A 13,225-nucleotide genomic window follows, 5' to 3' on the forward strand; every position below is an offset into this window, starting at 1 on the left:
TAATCCACTGACTACTGTGCCAGATGTTTGCGATTGACATATCAGAGGAAGTTTCTATATTAACTCATCAATAGACCACAACAAAGTAAAATTAAAGGAAAATGAAGAAACACCCTCTTTGCGGTGAAGAATTTCTACTTTGCAGTAGCCTAACTATTTATCATTTTATGACAATGTAGTAACTTTAGCGGGTTTAGCATACTTTATTTCACACAAAATATAACATAATTAAATTAAATAAACTCAAACGTTTTCGACACGTACGTGTGTCCTCATCAGGAATTAAATCTGCAATACATAAAATGAAAAATCGTAAGATAAATTTGACTATGCACTGTAACTGTAACGACACTCTGGACTGAAAGCACAAACTGAACAATAATAATAATGTTATGTTTTATTTATTGTCGCTCTACAACAGCTAAGGTCTTTTAGCGACAGGGCTCATTTTTAATTTATATCAGGTTTACGATGTTATCACATTATTACCCGACTCATTCTCACTGCGCTATGCAGGATAGAACACAATCGGTACCGTTTTTAAAGTCTTCGGTTTGACCCGACCTGGAATCGATCTTAGATCTACCAGCACCAGAGCCGAAGGCGAAACCACTCGGCCACTGACCTGGTCACAAACTGAACAAATGATACGAGAATGATTGCGAGTAAATTATGCGGTGGGGAGCAGATCACGTGAGGTGTAGACTACAGGCATTGGACAAAACAATTAGAACACACACAAAAGGAACGATGAGCCAAAGGCGAATAACTGCCGGTTGAGAGATGGATTGTTACGTTTGATTCTTAATTTGTTTACGTTTGATTTCTAATTGTTTTGTCCAATGCCTGTAGTCTACACCTCACGTGATCTGTTCCCCACCGCATAATTTACTCGCAATCATTCTCGTATCATTTGTTCAGTTTGTGCTTTCAGTCCAGAGTGTCGTTACAGTTACAGTGCATAGTCAAATTTATCTTACGATTTTTCATTTTATGTATTGCAGATTTAATTCCTGATGAGGACACACGTACGTGTCGAAAACGTTTGAGTTTATTTTATTTAATTATGTTATATTTTGTGTGAAATAAAGTATGCTAAACCCGCTAAAGTTACTATGTTTTATTTCTCTATGGTTCAACAAAGCAAACTCTCTACCAAAGCTTTATGACAATATTTAGCCTAAACATTGAAGATGTTACCTTTATGATGTTGTCAACGTAGGTTAAGTGCTGGAGACGTTATGCTATGTCTTGCGCGTTATTATTGACTTTTATAGGGGTGGGGTGGTTTGCATGGTTTGGTTTTGAATCTTTATCCTGGGACTGACAAAACCTTTGATAGGTTATTCTTGACAGATTCGCATACTTGTGGAGGCTTTGAACCACTGACGCAGACTGGTTACTGAGATTGGCTGAGTGACGTTTCCATAATTCCACAGTTTTTGAGGTGACGTTGCCTGTAAGCTATTCCATTCACTAGGTGCCCATAAATAGAGAGCAGTCCTGAAATACATTGCTTAAGCGCACACCTCGAGAGTCAAACTAGCGCCGCCTCTTGATTTTGAGTCGAGCACACTACTGAGCTAACAAAACGGACTAGCAGCCTTGGGACCAACCTAAACAGCTTTATGGTATAAGAATTCATATTGTTACGTCGCTTGCAGATCGCAACATTTTTCTTTGACGTTTTATGTTAAAGAATAGCTTCAAACATCTTGTTCAATCATGTCTGTTGAATTTGTCTTCTTCGTGTCAACAAACTTCTCCTAGTTGCAACAAGCCAACAACCGTAATTTTATGGACATACTTTGCCTTGGCTTCTTGCATGTAAATCTTGAGGCAATTCCCAGAACAAATTGTTTTGATTGAATTTAAATAGTGCTCAAGGAATTTCCATTTAATCAACACTGCTCAAGTATTAACTTTGTCGAAATCGTAAATTACCAAAAACTTGCCAAGTCTGTATACAATATTAGTAAAAGTTAAGTCTGTACATCAATTAATTTTCAGCAAACATTTCTGTAACATGCCGCTCAATATTTGTTGTCGTGTATCTGCACGATTTACAAAAAAATGTTTTCCTAGATTTAGTGTCTGCAAATTGATATCTAACGAAGAATTTGATGCATTTTTAGTATTTTTTGCGACTGATTCTGAGCCTTCCAGTAAAAATAAGTTACGGGTCGCAATTTTGTTAGTTTCAAAGCAAAAGGCAAAAAGGAAACTATTCTGTCGCACATAATACAGTACATTTGTTACTTGCTGTAAGTAGCTTGTTATTTTTATATTTCATTAACTTGTTTCGTGTATTATTCTCGTGGTACAAGCATTCTACATTTTCACTTCAATAGCGAAAAATAAAAGCATGCCAAATAGACATCAGCATTCAATGTATCTTTTTTTCGGTTTAATCACACTATACAAGGCACCAAGAATGGGTAACAACCAATTGGTTAAAAAAGATACCCAATCGAATGGACTGGCAAAAAAAGGAGAAGACTATATGCTCTACATTGGATTCCCACAGGCTGGAATTGATGATGGCGCGGATTCTCGATTTCCACAATGTAGACCTTACGCATCTTCTTCTTGTAGTCTTAAGGTGTCAATATCTTCGGTTTGCACAACTCTTCCCTTTCTTGAGAATATTTTTTCTTTTGTCCTTCCCAACCACTAACTGTTAAACCATACTGTTAACACATTCATATTCAAGAAAATCGCAAACATATGCCAGCTATTTTTTTAGAAAGCTGTTTTTCAAATGACATTTTGCATGGCGATTTGCAATAAGCTTCTTTCTAAGCTTAATTAAGCTTCCAATCGTTGATAAAATTAAACGTTTAAAAACGTTTTTTTCATTAGCACAGTTTGCAGGTAATTTTTAATAATATTGTTGTTTTTTAGAATCAGGGTTCTACATATAACTTTTCTAACAGAAGGTAGTCAGTGTAAGAATAACGTTTGCTTTTAAATTTACAATAAAAAAGCACGGTACGTATTTGGGTTAGAAAAAAAAAATGCAATCGAAGATAGGTGTAACTTGGTGTGATCTAATAGCCTCCTACAATTCAGATGATGGTTAAAAATATTTTTAAAAATTAAGAGCGTTCAAACAGAAATTTTTATCAAAGAAGTCAAAACTTAATTTGAACTGAAACCATGGTAAAGAAGCTTTGTGTATAAATGAAACAAAAGTTAGTTCTCCCTAATTAAATCTTCAAAACACATGACCCAAAGTCCTATTTTGAATTTTACGTTGTTTTCTGAAATTTCAATGCGTTTTTTTGCAGAAATACCTAAAATTTTGAATCTAAACTAAATTACGATCATGGCCACCTGGAGATGCGGCCTGATTTGTCACATTTTGCAGATTTTGATTACAGCTACTGCTTATTTGACATTTTCTGAGACTTTTTGACTTTTTGCTGTCTCCTAATGGTATAAAAGCTTTTTGTTGCCTTGGGGAAGCAGTAGCAAATGAGAAAAAGTAAGTTGAAAAATGCTGAGTCAGACTGTTATTGAAAAATTAACAGTCTGACTAAAATCTTCAAACTCAAATTTTCTTTGTTTTTCAACATCTGAGGATGTTAAAACCTATTGTATCATCTGGGGAAAACAGTAAAGAAAGTGTAAAAATATAATTTTTAGAGAAATTTATTTAAACATTTGCCCAAAGTTAGCAAAATCTGGAAATTTCTGCAAAATGTGAGAAATCAGGCCGTATCTTCAGTTAGCCATGGTTACGATAAAGAAATTTCCGGTCAAATTGATTTTTTTAAGTATATTTTATTTAAAACTGTTCTAAAAATAATACAAAAGCAATCTTGGCTTAATGACCTGTTTTGTTTTAATATTTTATTTTTTTTATTTTTACGTTTACATTAAAAATAATTTACTATAAAATATTGTCAAAAGTATTAAAAATGTTACTTTTAAAACAGACAAACTTACAAATGAGTCTCTCCAACTAAAGGAGCATTTAGCACGCACGCGAGGTTCGTTCTGCCCACCCCTATTTGGATTGTTGAATTACAAATTATGCCATTTAGCTATTAATCTTTGCACGATTGTTGTAAAGTAATAATTTTCATTGCATCAAATGATTTACGTAAGGTCCTGCCAATTGACTTCCACTTCAAAACTTGCAGCTATCTTGTCACCATAAAAAGAGTGGGAATAGCCAAATAATATTCCGAGACTAATTAAACAACGTTAATAAATCAACTTCCGACAATTCTTTGCAATAACAGCTTATCAATGTTTTTCTGCATCTCAGTTATGTCTCATCATAACCTATTTGAAGTTATTACATCTGACGTAATTTTGCAAAAGATTTCATCCACGATTCGCGATTCACGTTAGCTTGGTTATGTTTTGAAGACATCTGTCTCATTCGGTGTAGAACTGCCTTTTGTAAGCTATATACCATTATACGAAGCCACGTCAGCATATTACGTATAAACAAAAAAAATACGTGTAAAACGTGAAAAATAGTATAACCTTTAGAGGTGCATGGAGGACAAGCATATCTGTTTCTTCGCGTCTGTTTGGGCCAAAGCCGTTAACCGGATTTAATTCATTTTTTTCGGTCTTTGCAGAACATTTGTAACAGCGTATCCAGCAATGGTTTTCCATTGCTTTGCGTATGTAGCTTTCTGACGTTGAAAAAACGTTTGTCATCATCGTTATGTTCCTCCCTCGTATTGAGTGTTGGATACAATGCGCCATTGTTTTTGATCATAAGCTGTTCGTACTGCACTTTTATAATTCAATTTTGTTCATTTGGAGAGGCGTGTTGTCCAATCATTCTTGGTCTGCCTTTGTTTCTTTTACCGTTTATCTTTCCTTCTATTAATGATCTTTGTAACAAGTTTTGCCTTATTGTGTTTTCGAAATACTTCAATGTTATTTTTTAGACTATTTTTAAGAGAATTTTGCTTGAATTGAATTTGAATAATACTTCATCGTGAGTGATCTTTTGTTTCCATAAAATTTTTAACATTTACGTGTATGTCCAGAGCTCGAAGCTATCGATCCGTTTCTCCATTTTTCGTGACACTGTCTATTGTATAAAAGGGTTGACTAGATGTAGCATTAGAATATCCTTTGAGGTTTAATTTAAACTTTGATTGATTAAAACATTTTTCATGTTTCCAAATGCAGTTCTTGCAATTTTTATCCGCCTTAGAATTTCATGATCACACCTCCCATTTTCAGTTATTAGAAAAATATTTTATTTTTTGTATTATATAAAAAACGAATACCAGGATATAAAAATGGGACTCGATGACTTCCTAAAGATTTTACCCAATTTTGGCAAAAAATAAACAAGGCAATACAAAATACAATAGCCTATAACTATCACACCAGGCTGCAAAAAGCTTCTATTCTATACACTTTAATTTTAATCATCATCCACAAAAGCTTGATTAACTGTAATTAGCAGCTTTCAATCAACAGCTACCATAACGCCAGCCAAACTTGCTAACAGCCATGACGACATATCATGCATTGGGGCTTTCTTAAAAATTAACAGAAATCAAATTGCATCCTTTGCATGAGCACGTTTGTTCAAAAGTGTTAACTAATCACTAATTAACCGTTTTGTCGAGCCGTTAACCACAGAATGCAATATTTCCCAATTCACATTAAATGACAACGTTTTGGTTTTACGATGCAACTTTTTGTAGCCAGCAAAATAATTTCAACACTCAATTGAAATTGAGGGTGTCATGATTGTCGTGTTGAAGATTAAGAAGCTCGATCAAAAAACTCTGTGTCTTTCAAAGCAAGTGAATTGTGCTACATAGCACTTAACGATGCACGATCAACATAAAATTTATAGAATTAATTATAAATCCCTGACTTTTTAAAGAAAAAAGTGCTGTGAGAGTTGCCGCTTGCTCTGCTACGAGTCTACAGCTGAAAAACGTAGTGCAACAATGACATATTGATTTATTGAATCAGCATTTCCAACGCCTTCTAAGGATAGGCAAACTTATAAGGCGGCTAAGTGTTGAGAGGAAATGGGTGAAATCTGTGCGAGTTGTTGAAACATCTGGTGGATAGAAATGGAATCTTTGCAGTTGTCTTATTTCTAAATTTGTCGCCTTGGGCATATATAGTTCTTGCGATTACTTTAGCTCAGCAGCGTATAATTTTAAATTATGCAGATTAATTCTCGTTTACTGCTTATGCTTGTGCCAATCTGTGGTGATCTGTATTTTCTTACAAACAATTGTAGGAATGGAAATCCCTAATAATAGATTTGCTATGTCTACAGACAAACTTTATTTTGTAGTTAAAGATCATTGGAGACTTTATATTGAATAAAATTGGATGCAAAGGTTACGAAAGGTATTGTTTATTTAAGGTTACGAAAAGCTTCCAAGCATATTTTTACAACTCGTATCAGATTTTTAGTTTTTCTCCTTTATTAATTTAGAATTTGAAAGTCTGTAGAACAACAAATAAATTTAGTAAGTTTCCGTAATTTCCATTTGCTCTTATGACAAGCGTAACTCACACAAACTATACACAACAAAAGTATTTCCGTGTATTTTCAAAACTGACACGCACAATGTGTAGTTAAACTAAGCATTGTCAAACGGACCACTTTGCATTTCTAAATGCAGTTTTCTGCCAAAAGAGTATCATTTGGACACATAACGTTCTGCACCTCGAGTGTATAACGTCTCATTGATGACTCAATCGATAACCATTGCGACTATGTAGATGAAATAAATGACAAGATCAAGTAACAGTGATTTAAATCTCTGTTTGTCCGTTCGGGCAACGCACTTCAAGTGTAACTTCATTCAGGGACACTAAAATTTCAATTGCCAGCAGAAAGTACACCAACATTCAGAATAGGGGACTACGTCTAGGTGTAGGCTATCATTGAATGTTTTTATAGGCAGCCTATTAGAAGCTTCTAGGATTACGCTTAAAAGAGGATTTTCGGTGCAATGATAAAGATTATTGCATTCAATCAAACACACGAGTTTTTCTGCGGGTAACAAATTCTGTCAGTAGATATGAAGTACTCAAGTTGTTAACCTCCTTGCGGTGAGTTCTGGAAATTTAAGTTTTTAAAGCAAATGGCAACAACCAGAGACCACAACACTCAAACGCAAGAAGTAAATATGAAACACTTTCTCCATATTTATCAATTAAATCTTTTTTGTCATGATAATGTTTGTCTTTTTTTATGAGTAAGTTGTCTGTTGTTACTTTGTTGTTAAAAGTCTATCTTTAAGTCAAATACTAACAAATTCCATAGCAAAGCCGGAAAAAAACGCAAGTTCAATTGCCACACACATTCAGAACGGAAGACTAAGCTTGGGTATAGGCTAACATTGAAAGTGTTTTTAAGCAACCTATTGAAAGCTTCTAGGATTACGCTTTCAAGATGACTTTTCGTTTCTATGATAAATACTATTGGATTCAATCAATCCACACAAAATAACAATTACTGTCAGAAGATATGAAACATCTTCTCCATATTTATACTCATTCCTCTCCATATTGATAATGTTTATTTTTTTTTATGATCAAGTTGTCTGTTGTCACCTTGTTGACAGTCTATTTTTCTAACAAACTCCATGGCAGAACCAGAGAAACCGTCCCACGTTAGCTCCAACTAGAGGAGGCCTCAGGTACAAAGGGCCTCAACTACAACCACATTCATCAGTGTTCAAGAATTATAGCAGCCACAAGCCTATAAAGTCTGCATTGTTTTGAACTTCTGATGAATGTTTTGCCTTATTGTTAGCTTTAGTTTGTTGGGCCTATCCGTTTTGGTTCCCGAGTTTTGGTAGAAATCTGAAGTTGATTAGCCAATTTATCGAGACTAAATCTCCACTTTCCTAGTCATTCGTTTTCGTTCTGATGTAGAAAACCAAGATCATGTGGAAATTATTTATTCTAGCAATGCATTGCAACAACAATAGTTACTGCAATAATCGTCCAACTTTTCTTCAGAACTGGTAGTGAGAGGCAAAAGAAACACCGACCGTTTATATGCTTTGCCAGCCAACTCTGTCTTTGTATGAAAAGCTGAGCCCTGTAATCCTACTCATGAAGAAATTTCCTCTCGCGCACAAAGATCTTCAATGTGTCAATCAGATTCAACATCAACAACAAAAACCGCAACAACCAAAACAGTTTATGTTGATGATATTGTGGGTTGCCACTAGGCTAGAATAGATGACACACTCCAACAATATGACATGGTTGAGCGAAGTCATGTACGGTATTCGGATTACATGGTCTCTTGAGTAATGTCTTTGAACGCCGTTTGTATTGCGCTTATTTGGGTCTATAAATAACATAAAAACTAATGACCTTAATCAGTCGGTGAACATCAAGTCTTGTGTAACATTGTTACATTTGATGCATTAGTAGCCTACGGAAATAGGCTACTTATGTTTTTTCTTTTGTTGGAAGATGCGAATCGTCGTCAAACTCTATTTTTGCCTTCCTGATGAGGTCTGACTGGTATCGTAAATGGAACTACTGTCTTCATTACAATAAGATTATGCATGCTGTTACTTAGCCTTGATAGCTGCCATGGCTCCAAGATATTAACAGTCATCGTTTGCTAACGTTATATCTTACTGGTTGGTTGTATGAACATTTCAATTACTTTTGCACCGCAGCTGCGTGTATGCTACTGTAACCTATGCCTTTTATTTTTGTATTTTTCTTGTTTTGTGTGATTTGAATATGGACATTTTTGTCTGATGCAAATGAATAATAATAAGAAATAAGTTCACTGCCAAAAAATGTATGTAACGTTTCGGTCGTGTATCGCTTGATCATCATCATCGGCCATGCCTGAATAAGGCGTCGGCTACCGTGAGTTTTCACAACGATTGATTGTCCATAGTTCTTATTATGTTTTTAAAATTTTAGTTTGTCCATGTTGAAAGATTTTTAAAAATTTCCAAACGTGGACGCCCCCGGTGCCTCTGACCAGGAAGTCGCCCCATCATTTCGGAGTGTTCAATTTCGCGTTTGCGGTAGACGTGCCCGATAAATGTCATTTGCCTTTTTTGATAGTTGTAATGAGGACGCCAGGGGTGCACCCAGAGCGTCTTCACATTTCTTCGTTAGTGATCTTATCCATCCAGTTAATTCCAATCATTCTTCGAATGAACCAAATTTCAGCACTGTGAATCTTCTGTTCTATCTGCGGGCATACAGTCCGCCTGGTTAGCTCAGTGGTTACGCGCTCGGCTCAAAATCAAGCGGCGCTCGTTCGACTCTCGGGGTGTGCGCTTGAGCAACGCATTTCAGGACTGCTCTCCATTCAGCGGCACCTAGTGGATGGAATAATTCCCCGACAACAACAACAATCGGAAAACTTCACTCAGCCAATCTCGGTAACCGGCCCTGCGTCAAGAGCCTCAAGGTAGTTTCGCATACAACTATGCGAAACTACCAGGAATAACCTATCAAGGCTTTGTCAGTCCGAGGATAAAGATTCAAAACCAACCAACCAACAATAATATTCACAGCCATGTAACAGAACTGACCAAATGTAGGCTACACATGTAAGATTCTTATTCTAGTGTTTAAAGAGATTGAGTTAGATTTCAGTATTTTGGCAATTTTGATGACAGCTTGTTTGGATTGTGCAATTCTTGATTTTACATCGCTCCAGCACTGACCATTCGAAGTGACTATAGAACCCAGATAGTTGAAACTATTTACTTGTGAGACCGTTGTATTCTGTATTTTGATTGTGCGTACTGGAGTTATTTCCTTTGATGAGATAGTCATGCAGAAGGTTTTCGTTGCATTCAAATTTAGTCCAATCGCTTTGATACTGGTGGTGTTTTGCTACAGCATTGCTCAAGCAGATGGTTTATCAAAACAAATCACTGATCTCGAGAATAAGCACCAAAATTTAAAACAGTGACAGAGAATGGAGTTAAGCATCTTCTCCACGTTTTAAAACATATGATCTCCAAGCAAGCACCTTGGTGGACCGAATTCAAAAAGCCAATTCCCGCCAGCTATTCAAATTCTTCCTCTGTTTCAATTTTGTCTGCTCAACTTCATAAAGATGATGGCTGACTTGGCAACCTCATAGTTTGTTTTCGTGAGATTTGCAAAATCGCAGTGCACCACACTCACAGTCCTCTTTCAACAGCAATGCAATAGCGCACTCTTACGTGCGCTGCGTATGTTGATGTAATCGAATAAAACCGACAATTTTTTCACCATCGATTTACAAAACTAGTTTACTCGAAGATGTAAGAATATATCTCGATCTGTGTGGCGGAATAGTGTTATATCGTGTGGACGGTTGATATAGTTCATGTGGTTGCTATAATCTTCTAGTGTAGTTATTATATTGTTAGCCTATGTTTTTCCACGCTGGTTAGTGGTTAAATCTGACGATGGACGGCAAGTAGGCCTAGTTCTCTGCAACTCATTTTTTGGGTAGCATTTACAAACAAGTCCAACAATATGCTGCTAATAGATTTTCATCACAAAACTAAAAAAGCTGCTCTTGGAACTAACCTAATCTAATCATTCCGAAGTCTATGCTGCTCCAAACAAACGAAAATTATAAATGTTAGCCTTTCAACTGTTGCTAATCGAGGCTTACTAAAGACAACTCCACTACTTTTTCTTTGAACATTCTCCAGCATGAGAAGTGAAGCAGTTTAAAAAAGTGAAAATGGTGCTACAAAAAAATCGATATTGAATAAATTACTTTACATAGACCCGTGTTAACTGCTCCCTCCCCCCCCCACAGCGGGCGCGTACCGATATCCAGGGCCCCAACCATTTTGTTTGTCCAATGTTTTATTTTGTTTGTTTGTCGTATCCAGGCTTACAACTGGTGGTTGAAGATTTAGATTAAGTGGACGGGAAGGCAAGGAAGCCAATCTTCATGTCCACTTTCAGGCATGCCTTTAAGTGTCCTACCAAAGACACAGCCGCGTGCTCTTGAGCGTGTGTCGAACCGGCGCCCTTTCGATTGCCGTTTCAGGGCTTTCACCACTCGGCTATGCAGCCTACTTAATGTTAGCCTATTTGCAAAAAATGGAAATGCTGCTACAAAAGCTAAAAAATAAATTATTCGTTGTGTTTGTCTAACAATTTGTCGTGACCGCGCAGCGAGAACACATAACTTTTAAAGATTTTGGCGTGTTTGTTACAAACGTAGGCAGGGCCTCCGAGAGAAGTCAGCACTGGTCGGGAAACAATACGAAAAATGGGCCCCATAGGCTAATATTTTTTAGCAAATATACAACTAATTTGTATCTTGCGTTGCATGTTCGTGTTAAGCTGAAATTAACCTACTTTCCTCTGCATGAAAAGAACTTCGTTCAATGTAAAAATCATCAATAATCACTGGATTACACTGGCAGCAAAAATGCCATTGAGGCAAACTATTTTGTCTAGAAAGCTTTGTAAACACACAATAGGCCTAAAGGACAAAGAAAATAGTTCAACCAAGCATTTAATTTAGGAGTGTCCAAACTTTTTCCCACGCGAGCCAGATTTGATAATAAGTGTTCGGCTGTTCGCGGGCCAACAGCCACAATAATTTTTCTGAAAACTGCAAGTTGAATTTATATGATTTTTGTGTGTCTGCAGGCCAAAAATAACACATTGTACAACAACAGGCGCAAGCCATGCAAAAACGTCTTGTGAGCCGGGGTTGGCCCGCGGGCCGGACTTTGGACATCCCTGATTTAATTGAACCCTTTCTAGACTTTTTGCAATGCAAAGTTACGGATCACAGCATCAAATGATAAAAATTTGCGACATCTGAATTGATGCACAACATATATAGTTAGGCTTTTCAATCGGTTTTGAGTCATTGGCCTACTGGAGCGCAAACAAATCTTTACAAATTTCAGTAATTGCTAAAACCACGTTCTTAAAGCGCAACCGTTGGAGGTAGGCTAGCTACCGGAACACAAAAAAAAATCATAACAAAACTACTTGGAAAAACCTTTCGAAATATGGTGCGGTTCATTCTGGTTTGCAGCTAAAGTTTGCTGTGTGGCTTTTTGTCAAAAGTACCACCTCATCCAAAATGTCTTGAAAAATGTCATTGTTGTAGGTATAGCCTACAAATAGTTTAAATTTGTCCCACATGCCCGCAACTGCACAACAGACATACGATGAAATTTTCATGGAACTTCAAACTCATCGACGATATGTTTGAGTTTGTCGATAGCCTACATTTGTCAATTCCAACAACTATCGAATCCTTTGCAATATACGGTAGAATACATTTCCTTCGAATGATTCAGCTAGTTAAGTGGAGTTATAAAAGCGTTCTGTCCTCAGGAAAAGAAAATCATTTTCTTTGTAAATTTAGTATAATTGCCACTGCAACTTTAGCTTGCGAGTAGTAGCTTACTCTTCTCAGCTTTCCCTTACTTAGATTACATCTTCCTTTAATTTCATTAAATTCATCAGTGAATCTTGTTTAGGACCGTGATCCACATAATGCAAAGCAGTCACAAATTTAAAACTGATAGTTGTAGGCTACTTTAGCATTGACTCAGCTTCCGATCAAGCTCTTGGTTCCAACTTGATGCATTTAAGAAACGTCTTTAGCTTCAATTGCAAAAGGGTAATGTAAAGCATTGGGTTTGACTGCACCACGCCTTGATTACCCTCTCGAAGTCAATTTTCTTTGCAAGATGAAAAGACAGCTTTTTTTAGATTTTTCAGAATTTTTCCTTTGACTGGGCTATAACTGTAAAGATGCCACAAGCTTACAGATAATCAATTACTCCAAAAATGATAAGATATTTGAACAACGCTGTCTGTAGTGTAGGCAACATTATGAATTCCAACTAGATTTAAGCAACAACATCCATGAACAAAAAACTCAAATATAGAAAAAACTCTACCTTCCAAAATCACATCATGAGAAGCATGACCACCAAAAGGCTACTTGACCACACGAAAACAGAAGATATTTTAACTATGACAAAATTACATCCAATTGCAGCAATAATAAAATCAAAAGTTTTAAAACTGTTCGGCCACACTAAAAGATCACAATTCGGAATCAGCAAAGTTTGCACAGAAGGAAAAGTAGAAGAAAAAAGAAAACGTGGCAGACAATCAAAACAATGGCAAGACAATATCCAATCATGGACCGGACTCAACTTGGCGACACTGGGCGAGCTGGCTCAAAATCGCCACTCTTGGAAGCAAATAATTCATGTTGATGCGCAAT

General features: G+C 36.4%; 1 protein-coding gene across 1 annotated transcript in view; it reads left to right on the forward strand.

The window, feature by feature from the left end:
- Nucleotides 1–13,225, forward strand: part of LOC145786918 (uncharacterized) — a 31,874-nt gene that overhangs the window by 7,353 nt on the left and 11,296 nt on the right. The window lies entirely within an intron of this gene.

Source organism: Aplidium turbinatum, chromosome 17 (assembly GCF_918807975.1).
Source record: "Aplidium turbinatum chromosome 17, kaAplTurb1.1, whole genome shotgun sequence".
Lineage (NCBI taxonomy): Eukaryota > Metazoa > Chordata > Ascidiacea > Aplousobranchia > Polyclinidae > Aplidium > Aplidium turbinatum.